Below are 17,898 nucleotides of genomic sequence, written 5' to 3'. Positions count from 1 at the left end.
AGCTAGGTCCTTATAACACGTTTTTACCCACACGTCAATCGATCTACCTCATTAGTTGTGTCTCTCCCTTCCTCCGACAAACAACAATTGATCTACCGATCTAGTTAGGTTTGCTTACCAAACACATGGTTCCCCTTCATCATCCATGGATGTGTCCCGACAGATCTATCACGCACAGGCACACACAAAAACACATCCCCACTCTTATTGATAACATTGCAGTTCCACCCTCAGTTTGTCTAGTAGGCCTCTCCCACCATCTTCGAGAAGCAACTCCATCACCCATCCATCACTCTACCCCTCTCCCTCCCTCTCCCTCCCTCTATCTCTCTCCCATCATATTTCCCGCCCTTCAGTTATGTATGGATGTTGACCGATCTCCCTCAAGAGATAGCTGGGTCTCTCCTTCTCAACACATACACGAGTCGTTCTACCTCTATAGTTAGGCCTCTGCCTACCCCTCCCACCACCCCTCCCCCCACACACACCGATACATCGAGCGCTCTAGTCATGTCTCCCTGCCACACACAAACTTGACGTGTGCCCTCTAACGTTCCGATAGGCCAGTCGCCCTATATCTTTGACTTGTACACACACACAATTTCAATGGCTCTCTTCATCGATCTCGCACCCACCCACTTGATCCTCTCTTCGACTCTATCGATAGCTATGACCCCTCCCTCTCTTCTCGTGGATTGCCCGACCCTCTATGTATGATATGGATAGGCCTCCATTTCACACACATTGCATGCAAAATTTTGTTTGAGATGTCATCGACACATATTCCGACAAATAATTCACGAAATCAACCCCCCACCCCACCTCCCACCCCAAAACAAAAAACACTCACGAACGCGGTTTGTATCTCTCACACACACCCATGTAGGTGGGGAACGTGCACGAAGAGAATAGGTGCATGCACGACGCACGTACTCCCGTCTCATTCCCAACCACACCCGCTCGGGTACATGGTGGAGCTCATTTCTGTATGAAAAAGGCAGCCCACGTGGTAATTTGGCACGTGTACTGGTTGTCCACTTGGTGGAGGAAGGATCGTCTACCACGGGTGAACAAACAAATTGCGACTTGACGTGTTTTATTAAAGAAAGAGGCAAACCATGTGGGGCCTACCTTAGAGGCAAGGCTCTATACACTGGAGTACTTTTGATGTGTCCTGTCAACTCGCAGAACGAGGAGAAGCTTGATTAGTATGCCGTCTCCCCCGCCCATGGGCGCAGTGGCTCGCAGGATGAGGTGAAGCTTGCTTACTACGCCTTACGCCCGCTCCCTCGCCCATGCGCGCAGTGGCTCGCAGGACGAGGAGAAAAATTTACTACTCCCTCCGTTTACTCCTCGTCCCTACTACCTTGGTTATAGAGATTATATCATATTGTTTGGAATATATATGTCCTTTAGTAGATTTCAATATGAACTACTAGTACATACTCCATACACTGATGTATATAGACGTATTTTAGAGTGTAGATTCACTCATTTTGCTCCGTATGTAGCACTCTCTCTCGCCCTCGACCCTCGCCCACGTGGTGGACGTGCAGCAATTCATTCGGTCTCATATAGCCAGAACGATATATACTGCACTACCATTATTGCTCCACTTCCCGAAGAGGCGAAGAGCCAATCGCAAGGTCAAGATTTTGGAGATGCCAAGCGCAAGGTTATAGGAGAACGAGTAGTAGGTGCCATGTCTTTTATAAATAAAGTTTTTTTCTTCAGTGGCACGTACACAATATGATAGGTTCATATGGAGAGAAAAGGAGTACATAGTCAGGACGGGCCAGCCTACACAGTTGCTTGCTGGGGTTGCTCTCTTCATACTCTCTCGCACAAAACGATTGTGGCCACATCTCTAACATCTCGGCGGATCACGTCCGCTTGGGGAAGGGGTGGATGCTTAGTGTAGATGCGGTGGCCGTCGCCGACGGTGAAAACCCACTGTCGGCACGTCCCGATCAGGGGTCCCCGCCATTCTCTCTCACAAAGCCGGCGAGGTTCCCTTCGTCCCTTGCTCACTGCCGCGACGTGGGCAGTTGCCGCCTCCCACTGCCCTCCTCAAGGTTGAGCTACGTCCCTCAGGTACAACTCCCTTTATAGCCGGCTTGCACCACTGCTCCAGCTGCCCACATCACTCCCTGTGGATATTTCTCTACTTCTTTGCCCCGCACATACCTCTACTGGCTTCTATGTACTGTATTTGTGATGAGTTTATGTCTCATCAACTAGTCCCAGCAATCTTATTCTAATCACGCTTGTTCAATTTCTTTGCCACAGGGATGCTCATCTCGATTTTGGTGAAACTGCACAAAATGATCCGATGGTCAAAAGGTTGCAAACTTCATTTATTAGGAAGCTCGAACGTTGCCAGCAAATTGAAGCCTGGTCAGGGTCCACGGTTCAAGGGCTAGGGACTGCATGGATCGTTTTTTTTAGCTGCCTCTGTTCCAAAATAAGTGTCAACTTTAGTAGTAGTACAACTTTATACTAAAGTTTGCACAAAGTTGAGAAACTTATTTTGGAACGGAGGGAGTACATATTTGCTATGATCTGTCAATCATTGAGATGCAATAGCATGCATGTTAGTCTCCTTTGTATTTGATGAAATGTTGCAATGGGCAACCTTGGACGCAAGATACATGTAACAGAAGCTGGAAGCTTCATAGCATTGTACAAATTTATCTCGCTGATAAATTACAGTACATACTATACTAGTACTTCCTCCGTTCCTAAATATAAGTCTTTGTAGAGATTTCACCATGAACCAAATGCGGATGTATATAGATGCATTTTAAGTGTAGATTCATTCATTTTGTTTCGTATGTAGTGGAATCTCTACAAAGACTTATATCTACTAGTAATAGCTAGCCCCCACTACTAGGAATTCTCTATCCTCTCCTTGAGCCACGTCATCAAAATTGATGTAGCCGTTAGATGAAGTAAATCAGTCCATAATAGCCGTCTGATCTTGACGTTGAGAGGCTCCGCACTAAGCCACATGCAAGCATGCAGGAATACCGTGCCACATGCATGTGAGTGGGTTTTAAATCACATCAACATGTCTGCATGCAAGCATGCACCAGTAGCATGCATGTAAGTGAGCTTTTAAGTCCCATTAACATGTCAAAAAGAAAAATATAATCCCATTATGCAGTAGGAGTTCAGGAGTTGGCTGGTCTTTTTTCCTTACGTGGGATGATCTAAATGATGATGGGAGTTTATTTAGTTTGGCCACCACATTTGTCATGCGGTTATAGAGTTTTTTTTGTTCTATGAAATCGATAATTTTACGCAGAGAGATATACCGCTGTTCCGCGCCAATGCGCGGGGACTCATCTAGTAATATTTAGGAACGGAGGGAGTACTATGTAAAGAGTTAGGTGTCGCACGGTGATAGTAGTGTGAGGTGGGACATGTAATCACTGAGCCTGCGTGTTTTCACTGCTCTTGCACGCCTCCGCTGTAAGAATGGAGAAAATTGTAATCTAGTAGTAGTAGTATACCTCCTTTCGCCGAAAGCGTGGGACATCCAGCAGTCCTACCACCTCAGTAATAAAGACCAATGATCCGTCAAATCACATAGACCTAGCAGTAAGTTGGACGGACGAAGCAACCATCACTCTTGCGCCAGTGAGAGGTCGTGTCCTCTCTGCCCGGGCATGAATGCGGCACCAATTCTTTGGAGCGGCGCTGACCGTTTCGGGCGGGAAGCGCGCGCGGGCGATGGAGGGGCTTTGGGTGGGCCAGGCTGGTCAGGAGCGGGCATGGCAGTTGTCCGCATGTCCCTACCGGACACGCCCGGAAACGAGAGGATGCACCGACTCTCGCGGCTAAAATCGTACACAACATCTCTCTATAGGAGTAGGTCGATCTATCGCTCTCTCTAACACATACATGGTGTTAAACACACACACACACACACACACGCACACGCACGCACCTTGGTCCCGTTGCACCTTCTAACGTGACTTATTACACCTAGATGGAGGGAGTAGTAAGTATACGAGATACGGTGGCACATTGACTTAAGTCGAATACAAGTGGCCAAAATTTGTGTGCATGTTATAATAAGGATTCACTTAAAATAGTACGTGAGCGAATAGAGGGATCAATTGGACAGTGTTCCCGAGCAGTAGCGAGATGTGTGAGGTAAGATACACCGCTGGCGCTTTTAATTTTTCTTATTAATTTGTTTGTTTCACCCTCTGACTGGTGGGACCCAACGTACTACGTGGAGAGAGGTAAGGTGACTAAGGCTGCATTATTTCTGCACCACTGTGGATAGTCTTACCACCAAAGCCACATGACACGATTATGATTGAAATCCCAATGACTCCCACACACACACATAAAACACACGGTATGCTTGTCACACGAATGCAGGAATGTATAAAAGGTTATTTCCCTCTCGTTGAACATAACGGGAGGGTTGTGTAGCTGGTTAGCATGTTTGCTCACTCTCTTGCCCTCTCCCGCTGGAGCCTCAGCGCTTGTAGTTGCTCTCTTCACACTCTCTCGCCCTCTCCAGATCTAAACAAGACTTCGTTGGCCTCTCTCTCCCCTCACTGCTGCTCAAAGAGCCGGTAGGATCCGTCCGCCGGGAAGGGAAGGAGGCTTAACAATGTCGCCGTCGGCAAGGGACTACCGGCGCAGCTGTTCACCTTCCACCTAGCGGCGGCGCGGGAGGGCCTCCGACCCCTTCTTCTTCGCCGCCGCCCCGTCGCCCACCGAACCACGCCCCAAGAACCTTAAGGTATAATTTACTTACTCCACATGCATTGCTCTAGATGCATGTATACCATGAATCTAGGACATGGTTCAAAGAGGAAAGGAGTGGGGGAAAGTAGTGGGAAAAGTTGTATATAGCATGAATCTAGGACGTGGTTCAAAGAGGAAATGAAGGGGGAAAGTTGTATAGCATTAATCTAGGACGTGGTTCAAAGAGGAAAGGAATGGGGGAAAGTAGTGGGGAAATTTGTATCGCATAAATCTAGGACGTGGTTCCAAGAGGAAAGGAAGGGGCGAAAGTACTAGTTCAAAAAGGAAAGGAAGGGACAAGGCTGTAGAGTTTGAGCAGGACTAGATTTGCTACGCCAACATAGGGAAAGGCATCTAAAGATAACAAAACTGGGACCAACACAAATATGCTCCTTGGTTGCTTGTTCTTTGTTGCAACAGACTGTGCTTGACCACAGTACATCGGTAGATGCACATGGTGCCGGTGCGTCCACTGTCCCATGCAACTCATTAGCTGTTGTTAATCTAAGGCCCTGTTTGGTTAAAAACTCCCTAGTCCCTACCTGCTGGGTTCCAGGGACTAAACATGGACTAGAGGTTATTAAATGACATGCTAAAAGACCATGTTACCCCTAGTAATGAACTAATAGAGACAAGGTGCGATGCGTGGCAGGGGCAACTGTTGGAAAAAGTCCCAAAAAGACTCCCTCGGGGTCTTCTTTCTTTAGTCCCAAATGCCCACTTTTAGTCCCTAAAAGTCCCTCCTCTTTGGTTTAGATGGGACTGACACGGAGTTTTTTTAGTCCCTACACCAAAATGTCCCTGTAAACAAACACTCTCTAATAATGCCGCTGGAAAATTGATGCAATGCCACAGTTAAAAGCAAATTACATGTTTAACGAATTTTATTGTTAATATAATCTCTATGTTAATATTAATCAATGCCACCATTTGAGAAATGCTACTGTCTTGCTTTCTTTCCCATTTAGATAAGGTAGATGCTTCTTTTTGTTGGCTTCTGTGTGATCCACCGTTATTGACCACTAATTGTTTCCTTTGCACCTCTGTGTAAACAGGGTTATCTGCTTCACCTTGTTTCCATTGTGACCTTTTGTTGCACTGCATAAAACACTTTTGTTTTAAGAGTGTTTTGTGCAGTTCAACCAAAATGTCACACTGACAACGTTGCTTGATTGCTTGATCTTAGTGGAACTGCACAAGAGGAGATCTTACTTCCTATCCGTTAAGGTGAATTAGGTTCAGATCTCTTTCACATGATTCTGTAGTGTGCATTCATATGTTGTGCTACTTGTACAATAATGTTGCTTGATTTTAGTGAACTGCACAAATGGAGACAAGACTTCCAATCTGTATGTGCACCATAATATCCCATTGAGGTAAGATAAGGATATTTCACAACTGCTGGCCTGTATTTTTCCACTTTCATCAGAAAATTAAGTTTAGTACTATACTTGTGCTCCCTAATTGACATGCCAAATCTTACATTGAAGGCGAAGCTTGTTTGTTATTGAACCAAGTGATGAAGGGGAAGAACAAGGGGAAGAAAAACAAAAATCAACTCCCGGTGCTGTCATGAAAAAGTGGTATTGTCCTTGAGAAGTGCTTCATCTGTGCTGTTTTAAATATTTCCTTTCCTTTTTTACGAGCAAACAGTGATGCTAGCATTTAGTAGTCCTCTTATCTTTGCACAACAGGATCATCTTCCTCTGAAGAAGAATATGGAGTACGTGAAGTGACTAGTTCCGATTATGCCAGGATGAAGAAGCCATGTCTATCTTATCATCAGAAGGAGCAGTTGAAGGATGGTTACATTGCTCCCCACAAGACCAAACTAACTTCAGCTCAGAAGGACTGACAAAATCTCCATTTTTTGCTGTGATGCGCGAGTACAATGTTGTTCTAGGATTCTTTCTGGTGAGTTCCATTTTTCTAAAAGTGCGCTCTACATGGACCACGTATGTGTCTGTTGAAACTGTCAATTCATAGTACAGATTGCTCTATACTAATCACTTTTTTGTATTTGTGCAAACAGGGGTGCTCAGCTTGATTTCAATGGGAACTGCACAAAATGTTCATGAATACATCGAATCATTCATTTCCACCACAAGAAAGGAGGTGCCGATAAGTTAAAGGCGTTGCAACATATAAGGGTAAAATCATACAAGCTACGCGCGAATTTGGTTGATTTTGGTGGAACTGCACAAAAAGAACAGCTGGTTTATTTAGCACGAGGTGCCATGTCAATGTCCGAACTGATGGCAAACCTTGCCCGTTCCATAATTGTAGGCATTTGATATTTTGGAATGGGACAACCTTGTCAAATTTTGCTCATTGATTTTAGCAAGACATGCATTTGATATTTTCGAATGGGACGCCCTTGCTGTCAGCAGCGTCTATCATTTTTTTCTTTATTCTTTAGTTGTGAAGTAAATATTGCCTCTGACATGTGAGTCGCTGAGATGCATAATCATCGATTGTTTTGAATGTTCTCTATGAATTGCCAGGCCTGTGTGTTTGATTGCAATGTACAGAAACGCTAAAAACCTGCTCAAACTCTTTGTACTCCTTCTGTTCCTTTTTACTTCGCACATTGTGAAAGTGCATACTTTTTTGTATTAGATTGGTCAAAGTAGAGATACTTTGACTGCTGACAAAACTTGTATGCAAACTAGAAAGGACCGGTGGGAGTACATGTGAAACTGCTGCAAACGAGGTGATCACCCTGGGAATAATGCTAGTACATATTGTTTTGCATGTTCATCCAATGCCAGTGATACGGGAATTCGAACTAATCGAAATAAATTCATTCATACACGGTCGGATTTCATATAAACATGCCAGATTTCATTACATTTCATACATTCTTCAACTAAAAAGGGGTGCGCTTGAGGTATAATTAATTAACCGAAGCTACCCACCTGTGTCCCGCTGAGCCGAACAGAAGCTTCAGTGACTTAACTGCAAGTGCAGTTATGTAACTGACATGTGGCCTGTTGGGCCCATGTGTCAGTCAGCCAACTGCACCAGCAGTTAAGTAGAAGCAGCATTATTCTCCAGTAGAACTCCCCGACTCCACGTCGCCGCCAAGAAGCTAACCGGGCGTCAATGGTCAACCCACCTAGCTTGGCTTCAACTGGAGGGTAGCAGCGATGGCCTTACTTGGGCACGAGCGGCGGCGACCTACCGTGTTCTAGTCTTCCTCGTTTTCTGTGTGGCGCGGCCTCGTTGGCAGCGGGGCGGGGCCTCGGCGGAGCCGGCGATGTCCTCTGTCTCGTTGCCGGCGGGTGGCGCCTCAGCGGAGCGGTGGAAATCCTCCCCCGCGTTGCCGGCAGGGTGGGGCCTCGGCTGAGCCGGCGATGTCCTCTGCCTCGTTGTTGGCGGGGCGGGGCCTCGGCGGAGCCGGCGGTGTCCTCTGCCTTGTTGTTGGCGCCGCGGGGCCTCGGCGGAGCAGGGCCTCGTCAACGCCGGTGGAGCGGGGACTCGTCGGAGCCGGCATTGTCCTCTGCCTCGTCCTCGGTCTCGCCAAACAGTGCCTCGCCCGCTTCATCGCCCTCTTTGCTAGCCTCTTTGTAGGCGGCCGCAGCCTCCGCCACCCGCATGCGCTCCCGCCAGCGCTCGAGGCGGCCCTTGCGGACGGAGCGGTATGAGTCGAGCAGCGCCTCCTGCTCCCCCTGCTCCGCGGTGATCTGCTCCTCCGCCTGCAGATGCTCCTGGAGGAGATGGTGGTTGTAGGCGGTGTCGGCCTGCGCCTCCCGGAACTACTCCTGACGCATCTGCCTCACACTATCCATATATTGGGCACGGGCCTCGACGATGGTCATGATGCAATGCACCGGAGAGGATGGAGCGGAGGAGGGGGTTGGCACCTGATCGTCGACTACCATGTTCTCCATTGGGACGTCGTCGTCCTCTGGCTGCCTGCCGGCCAGCCGGTCGGTAGCAATGGCTGCCATCTCCTTGTGGTCCGTCGTCCGCCCGTCCTGAAGAGCGCTGGAGCACGAGGAAGCCATGGTGGGCAGTAGTGGTGTGGACAGGAGAAAGGGAACGGATGCGGATGACTGCGGCTATGGCCGGCGCAGCAGTTTATATAGCAATGGTGGGCGGGCGGAGGGACGGATGTGTGGCACCGGAGTAGCCGCCTCGGCAACCGCGTATCATTAATGTGGGCGGCATATGGATGGATGGACGGCACTTGTGTCGTTTGAAGGTGGAGCAATCGCCTGCACTGGGAAGCGGGGCGGGCGGCGCTGAATGTTTCGGGCGGAAAGCGCGCGTGGGCGAGGAGATGACTTTACTTGGAGAGGATGACAATGGGGACCCACCAGGTCCATAGCCTACGTACGCAAGTGCCTCCTTATATATATAACTATACTCCCTCCGTCTAGGTGAATAAGTCATATTAGAAGGTGCATCACGACCTAGGTGCAAGCAGATTGGTGGAAAAGAAGAATATTTCTCTCTTCTAAACACAACATTTAATCACAGCAGTTAAGAGGATGCCTTATTAGCTACCCATGCAGGCCATCTTAATTCATAGCATGCAAAGCGCTTTTATTTCTTGCCTAATAACCGCATGGACGTGCTGCATGCATTGGTCCTTGCCCGAGTAAAAAAAGGAGGAAAGTGGTTTCCACGGGAGACAATGAGGCAGAGGCGGAAGCGCTCGCTGGAGTTATTTATTTTGCTTCCCCCTGGTTTCCTGACATCACGGTCCCACACCATTGTCAACCTATGTAGTACTAGTCAATAAACGAGAGAATTGCACAAGAAGCGGCCGACAGCTGGGACCAAGTAGCTCGAGCAGTATTTGTGTTTTTGAGGTGTGAGCACTACAGAGTTTTTCGATGTTTAGCCCACATATTAATTTTTCTCCTCTAAACAACAACGAAAACATCGCTGCAGGTATTAACTGGGCGGGCTATGGCCCGTCTAGCCCAGGCCAGATATCCAGCCCAGATATTAATTTTTTTCAAGCTGAAAATGGCTAGCCCAGCTATACTTTTTTTAGGAATACCCAGGCAAGGTCAAGTTGTTATTCTCTACCCCGCTGGGCTGCAAATCTTTCCTAGGAGGGATGCATTAGGCTTAACAAGAAAATGGCCTTTAAGAAATAATAAATGGGATGTAATTATAAAAACTGGGCAGTAACTATAAAAAAATGCACCAAACACGTGATTACTTTATAAAATATTATTTTTGGATATTGAAAATTTTAATTTCATTAATTGTTGTCAGCGCAATGTTTTGTTGGATTTTTATGTAATATAAAGTTATATTGAAATTGTATTTAATCTGACTAGAAATTTCGGGATAAAAATATTTCGGATCCCATCAAAATGTGGGAAATTTTATTGAATTCTGTTTTGAACGGTTGGTTGAAATGGGCTGTACTTTTAACAAACTGTAAATGGGATGTAGTAAATTCCATTAGAATTCAAAAATGGGCTACACATTCTTACAAATCTCAAATGGGCTATAAGTTCTCTGCCACACACTTCTGGCCTTACTAAGTTGATGCGTCCCCTAAAAAATAGAGTTGACGCGTATGCAAGGCTTTGTCAACTTATAGTCAACACACGGTTCTAGCAGCAGTGGCCATTGGATGTCCATCCAACGGATGCCGTGCTTCTTCTTCAATCTCAGATATTCTAGCTTCACCCGCCCAAAAAATGATTCCTCCCCCTGACATCTGGGGCGCACCGTTTCAGAAGCTGGCCTGTGGGCCTACTAAGTTGATGTACCAAGGGCTTTGTCAACTTAGTCAATATAAACGATTCTAGCTGCAGTGACCGTACGATGTCCATCCAACGGCCGTAGTGCTTCTTCAACCTCTGGTCTTCTTGCTCCAGCCACCCAAAGCAGCGCCGGTCGTGCCGCCTGCTCCTGCCTCCCGTGGCCGGCTATGCTACCGTGGAGGCCTCACCGCCCCCTACTATTCCCACCGCTGGCCAGGCCCTGCGGCGACGGCAGCCTCACACCGCAGCCGAACGAGTGAACCCTCATACTCCTCTCCGCGTGGGCATCCACTGCCGCGTCTTCACCGGCTCCGCGTCGTCCCCTTCCTAGGTCTCGCCGTCGTCCACCGCCATGGTGCTCTCGGCACGGCATGGTCAACATGGAAGGAACGACTTCCATCAGACGTGGACTATATGTGGAGAGGCTGACAGCTGGGTCCATGGCGGCAGCAAGGAAGTGCCTCCTTATTACGCGGAAAATAATGATTCCTCCACCTGATAGCAGGGACCCACCGGACGGGCCACCAGTATTTTGCGAAAAAATCGTTTCCCCCTGACTGCTGGGACCCACCGGACGGGGCCACCGTATTTCGTGAAAAAAACGTCCCCCCCCCTCTGTCAGCTCGGACCCACCGGAAGTGCCTCCTTATTACGCACAAAAAATGAATACTCCCCCGGCTAGCTGGGACCCACCTTGCTGGGAGGCTGACTTGTGGGCCTATTAAGTTGACGGGGACGAAGGGCTTTGTCAACTTAGTCAATATGAACGATTCTAGCTCCAGTGACCGTACGATGTCCATCCAACAGCCGTAGTGCTTCTTCAACCTCTGGTCTTCTTGCTCCAGCCGCCCAAAGCAGCGCCTGTCGTGCTGCATGCTCCTGCCTCCCATGGCCGGCTGTGCTGCCGCAGAGGCCTCACCGCCCCCTACTATTCCCACCGCTGGCCAGGCCCTGCGGCGATGGTAGCCTCACACTGCAGCCGAACCAGTGAACCCTCGTAGTCCTCTCCGCGCGGGCTTCCACTGCCGCGTCGTCCCCTTCCTAGGCCTCGCCGTCGTCCACCTCTGTGGTGCTCTCCGCACGGCGTGGTCAACGTGACTTCCATCGGAAGAGTACTGTATGTGGAGAGGCTGACAGCTGGGTCCACGGCCACAGCATAGTTTTTTTGTGATTTGCCAAGTAAGTCGCTTTGTCAGGCCTGTTGGGCTGCATATCTTTCAAGACGAGGAGAGCTTTCATTCGGCTGGCCGAGAAAATGGCCCATCAGTAATGAGAAATGGGTTGTACATATTTAAAACACATCAAACCGGCAATTAGTTTCAAATATCTTTTTTTTCATTTCAAGATTTTAAATTACATTAATTTTTATGCATGGAGGATTTGTTGGATTTTATATTGATATACATTTATTTTTAAAATCAGTTTGAATGTGAGTCGAAATTTCGGGATTAAAAACAGTTCGGACCGCACCGAAATATGCAAAATTTCGTATAATTTTTTAACCGTTGCCACAATATGGGCTGTAATGCTAACAAAAAGAATATGGGCTCCAAAAAAACCTTAAGAATTAGCAAATGGGCTGTAAATTATTAGAAATAATGGCAGATGGGTTGTATGTTGTTTTCCACAGATTTGAGGCTTACCTAAAAAAAGGTTGACGCACAAGCACTGACTGTTGGATGTCCATCCAACGGCCGTCGTGCTTCTTCAATCTCTGCTCTTCCTGCTCCAGCCGCTCAAACAAGGGCCGGCGGGACTGCCTACTCCCTCCTCCTCGCGGCCGGCTGTGCTGCCGCGCAGGCCTCACCGCCCGACCGTACTCCCATCGCTGGCCTAGCCATCCCTCTACTCACCCACACCTGTTGTTATTCTCCGGCGACAGCAGACGAACCAGTAAACCCTCGTACAATCGTACTCCCCTCCACGTGGGAAACAACTGCCGAGTCTTCCCTGCCTCCATGTTGTCCCCTTCCTAGGCCTCGCCGTCGTCCACCGCCCTGGTGCTCTCGGCACGGCGTGGTCAACATGGTCAAGGAACGACTTCCATCGGACGTGGACTGTACATGGAGAGGCTGACAGATGGGTCCACGGCCGCAGCAAGGAAGTGCCTCCTTATTACGCGGAAAATAATGATTCCTCCACCTCACAGCTGGGACCCACCGGATGGGCCACTGTATTTCGCGAAAAAAACATTTCCCCTGACTGCCGGGACCCACCAGCTACATCTTCGCACGCAAGGAAGTGCGTCCGGGCAAAAAAAACAATTCGCCCCCTGACTGCTGGGACCCACCAGCTACATCTTCACAGGCAAGGAAGTGCCTGACAGTCGGGACCCACCTGGTCGAAGCGTACGTAGCATTGTCATTCTGGTCGCGAACGTGTACATACATACTGGTCGATGTAGAGGCGTGCACGTGTCGTAGTAGAGGCGCGCACGCAGCATGTACACGTACGTACAACGGCCAGGGTGCAAGAAAGAAAATACGGCCACGTATGTGTACATATGGGCGGGGTCTCGAACGCCTACTCGCGCATACGTACGGCCAGGGCTCGTGTACATTTCTGGGTCGGAACGGAGAAACAGCGTCGTCGTCGTGTTCATGGGGAGGCAACGGAACGTGTCGTGTTAATCGGGAGGGCTTGGACGGAACAGGCGATGGAAACGAGGCCTGGCATACCACAGAACGGAGGAAACGGCCTTGTGTTCGACCGGCCATGTTCGAAACGGGATCCTGTTCATCGGGAGGGGTCTGGCGTACCGCAAAACGGAGGAAACGGACCTCCTACGGTTGAAATGGGGGTCCTGTTGATCGGGAGGGGTGTGGCGTACCACAAAATGGAGGAAACGGACTTGTGTTGGAGCGCTACGGTCGAAACGGGGGTCCTGTTCATCGGGAGGGGTGTGGCGTACCGCAAAACGGGACTCCACAGGATATTGTTCATCTCCACCGTCGATCCCCTCCAGCCTCCACGAGCTACTGTTCATCCACCGTCGACCTCCTCCAGCCTCCACCTGCGACTGTTCATCCACGGGCTCCTGTTTATCCAGCCTCCACCGTGCGCTACTCCACCGGCTACTGTTCAACCAGCCCTCTTCACGGGCTCCTGTTCAACCACCCCTCCATGGGCTACTGTTCATCCTGCCCTCCACCGTCTACTGTTCATTTTGCCCTCCATGGGGTGGTCCTGTTCATCCAGCCCTCCACGGGGTCCTGTTCATCCAGCCCCAACTGGCTCGATCAATCGGGGTCCTATTCATCTAGAGGCAACACCACGGGGTCCTGTTCATCCACCCCCACCGGGAACTGTTCATCCAACCCCCCCCCCCCCCGCAACGCTCACCGTTCATCCAGAGGCAGCATCGATCGGCTTCAGTTAGCAGCAGTAGCGAAGGAATCGCTCGATCGGGTTCAGTTAACAGCCATCGATCGAGCGCTCGGTTCAGTAATGCGTAGCCTGCAGTGCAATCGCTCGGGTTCAGTTAGAGCCCAACGCCTCGCTCGGGTTCAGTTAGAGCCAACGCCTCGCACACACGCGCGTACGTGTATGAGAGAAACGTGCATCGCTCGGCCCCTGATGTAACACCCTCGATGCGACTATATCTCCCACGTGTCGAGGCACGACTTAGAGGCATAATCGCATTGAAGGCATATGTCGCAAGTTAGGCAATCTTCACAACATCCCATGTAATATAGATAATAAAAGGGGAGATAACATAATTGGCTTACACTCGCCACGTCAATCAAGGTACATAAATAACATTACATCATCCAAACACTCATGGCCCGACTACGACACCAAAATAAAAGATAACCCAACATGCGACACGGTCCCGATCACCCCCAACTGGGCACCACTACTGATCATCAGGAAAGGAAACATAGTAACGTTGAGAGTCCTCGTCGAACTCCCACTTGAGCTCGAGCGCGTCACCTGGAGCGGAATCATCAGGCCCTGCATCTGGTGTAATAGTAATCTGTGAGCCACAGGGACTCAGCAATCTCGCACCCTCGCGATCAAGACTATTTAAGCTTAATAGGTAAGGCAAGGTAAATATATGTGGAGCTGCAGCAAGCGACTAGCAAATATGGTGGCTATCCTGTTCGCAAAAGAGAGCGAGAAGAGGAGGCAAAGCGCGAGCGAGAAACTAGAGAGCAACCTGCGCAAGCATTACTCCAACATCGTTTCCACTTCCCGGACTCCGCCGAGAAGAGGCCATCATGGTAACACACTCAGTTGATTCATTTTAATTAAGTTAAGGTTCAAGTTATCTACAACTGGACATTAACAAATTCCCATCTGCCCATAACCGCGGGCACGGCTTTCGAAAGTTCAAATCCCTGCAGGGGAGTCCCAACTTATCCCATGACAAGCTCTCACGGTCAATGAAGGAATAGACCTCCTCCCGAGACGTTCCGATCAGACTCAGTACCTCGGTTCTTCAAGACACTTCGACAGGTTAAAACAAATCTAGCAACACCGCCGAATGTGCCGACAAATCCCGATAGGAGCTGCACATATCTCGTTCTCAGGGCACACTCAGATGAACACTACGTACAACTAAAACCAACCCTCGAGTTGCCCCGAGGTGGCGCTGCAAGTGGCTCTATTTGGACCAACCCTCAGAGGAGCACTGGCCCGGGGGGGTTTAAATAAGATGACCCTCGGGCTCCGGAAACCCAAGGGAAAAAGAGGCTAGGTGGCAAATGGTAAAACCAAGGTTGGGCATTGCTGGAAAAGCTTTAATCAAGGCAAACTATCAAGGGGTTCCCATTATAACCCAACCGCGTAAGGAACGTAAAATCCGGGAACATAACACGGATATGACGGAAACTAGGGCGGCAAGAGTGGAACAAAACACTAGGTGAGAGGCCGAGCCTTCCACCCTTTACCAAGTATATAGATGCATTAAGATAACATGGCAATATAATGATATCCCAACAAGTAAATAAATGTTCCAACAAGGAACGGCCTCCAATCTTCACTTGCAACTAGCAATGCTATAAGAGGGGCTCAGCAAAGCGGTAACATAGCCAATCAACGGTTTGCTAGGACATGGTGGGTTAGAGGTTTGACATGGCAATTTGGGAGGCTTGAAAGCAAGTGGTAGGCATCGTAGCATTGGCATAGCAAAAGAGCGAGCATCTAGCAAAGCAAAGATAGTAGTGATTTCGAGGGTATGATCATCTTGCCTGCAAAGTCGTCAGAGTTGACTGGATCCTCGAAAGCAAACTCAATGGGCTCCTCGTTAGCGAACTCGTCTCTCAGCTCTACCCAAACAAGACAAACAAGCAACAAGGACACAATCAACCACGTGCAAGGATCAAACAATATGATGCAAGGATGGTATGCTATGCGGAATGCGATGCGGGATGCATATGCAAGATTTGACAAGGAAATCATGAACCTGTCCTCAACTTGGAAATCCAAGTGTGCCACTAGAAAGATGAGATGAAATCGCTTGAAAACGATATAAAGAACGCCGGAATCGGAGTTACGGTTTGGAAATGGCAAGCAATTCAAATATGACACCGGTCTGCGATTTACAGCAAGTAGCCATCTAAATGCAATGAGATGAATAAGCTACAGCACCCAAACATGGCAACAAAATACATGGCAGGTATTCGTTCAAGATGCTTAACAAAAGTCTAGCACTGAGCTACGGCCAATTCATCCAGTAACATGTTCAAACAAGCATGGCAAGAATGCATATGGCAAACAGATTTCAGACTTCACGGGCGGAATGGTGTGACCATTTGACTTTGAGGAATTTGATTGACTTGTTGCGAGTCTTGCGTTCAGTCTCTTCAAGAATAGCAACTAGGTGCTCACGATAAGAGAGATCTTCTTGGAGCTCATTGTCCTCGAAGTTGACAGTGCGGTCAGGCATCTTGAAGCACTTTCGGAGCTGAGAGACATGGAGCTACTCAAAGTCTAGCACTGAGCTATGGCCAATTCATCCAGTAACAGGTTCAAACAAGCATGGCAAGAATGCATATGGCAAACAGATTTCAGACTTAGTGAAATTAACACTTGTCTGGAATTTCAGATCAGGTAGCACACTTCGGAGCAACAAAACTACATGCTACAGGACCTTAACATGGAAAAGTAAAGCATGGCATGGAGCTACTCAAAGAGCTTAACAAAAGTCCCTTAGTGACCTTGAGCCAAAAGGGATCAGAAAATACAATTGCAAGCATGTGAACATGGCAAAAACTTAATCAGTTCTCAGACTTAGTGAAAACTGGAGCATGCTGAAAACAGATATCAAGTAGGCATGTTTACGAGCTCGATGCACTCACTACGGAGCAAGTCATGATAATCTAATCATACACCCATCAAGAATACACAAAATGCAAGCTAGACATGGCAATAAAAATAGCATAGCATGCACGGATCAACTACAACATCCTCGGCAAAATCGCTAACAAGTAGACAATCTGCCCGGATTCACGAAGTAGCAAAAGTAGAGCTCGATTGAATCAAGCTAGGGTGCTCCATAATTGCAAAAAAAGACATGGATGGATAGAGCACTACAATAATAACAAAACATCCTTACTGATCATCCTCAAAAGAGGCACGGATCACTAGGAAACAACATGAACATATGGCCATATGAGATAAACAGGTCAAGGACTTAGTGGAAATGCTAAGTCCTTGAAATCAGCATTACCAAGTGCCTCACTTTGCAAGCTTGTGCTAGTCACCACACACCTCACAAAAATACATGGGTTGCACCTCTGGAAAGATGGAAAAACCCTTAACAAAACATATGTAGAGCTCATGGGCATATCATGCACACAATAATCATGGCAAAAATGACAAATATTTAAATGGAGCAGCAGATCTAACAATTATCTCAAGAAGCACTCTTCTAACAGCATTTCGGGCATCAAGATGAACTCAAATGAAAATGATGCAATGGAATGAAATGATGTGCTCTCCGAGATGAACATTTTGATATGCTATATGCCCAAAACAGAGTTACGGATGCAAAGTTACGATGCAATGAACAGGAGCATATGAGCTAGGGTTTCGGGCAAAAAGTCAACCCTTGAGATTAAAATCTCAGATCTGGCACGTTTTACGAGGATGGCCGGATTTCTTGGAGCTCGCCGGAGACGTCGTCGGACTTGCCGGGAAGAGGAGGGGGAGGCCGGCCGGACGGAGGCGGTTGGCGGCGGGGCGGGGCGCTCGCCGGCGCGGGACGGCGGCCTGAGCTCGCCGGCTCAGCCGGGGAAGGAGGCGGACGGCGGCGGAGCTCGCCGGGCAGCCGGGGCGGCGCTCGCCGGCAGCGGGGTCGAGCGGGCGCGGGCGACGCTCGCGGAGGACGAGGGCGGCGCGCGGGAGGCGGGGCGCGGCCCGGTGGCGCGAGTGGAGAGGGCCCGCCCTG

The sequence above is a fragment of the Triticum urartu genome, chromosome 7A, assembly GCF_056163025.1.
Source record: "Triticum urartu cultivar PI428250 chromosome 7A, HENAU_Tu73, whole genome shotgun sequence".
Lineage (NCBI taxonomy): Eukaryota > Viridiplantae > Streptophyta > Magnoliopsida > Poales > Poaceae > Triticum > Triticum urartu.
Note: the sequence above shows the minus strand (reverse complement) of the source record.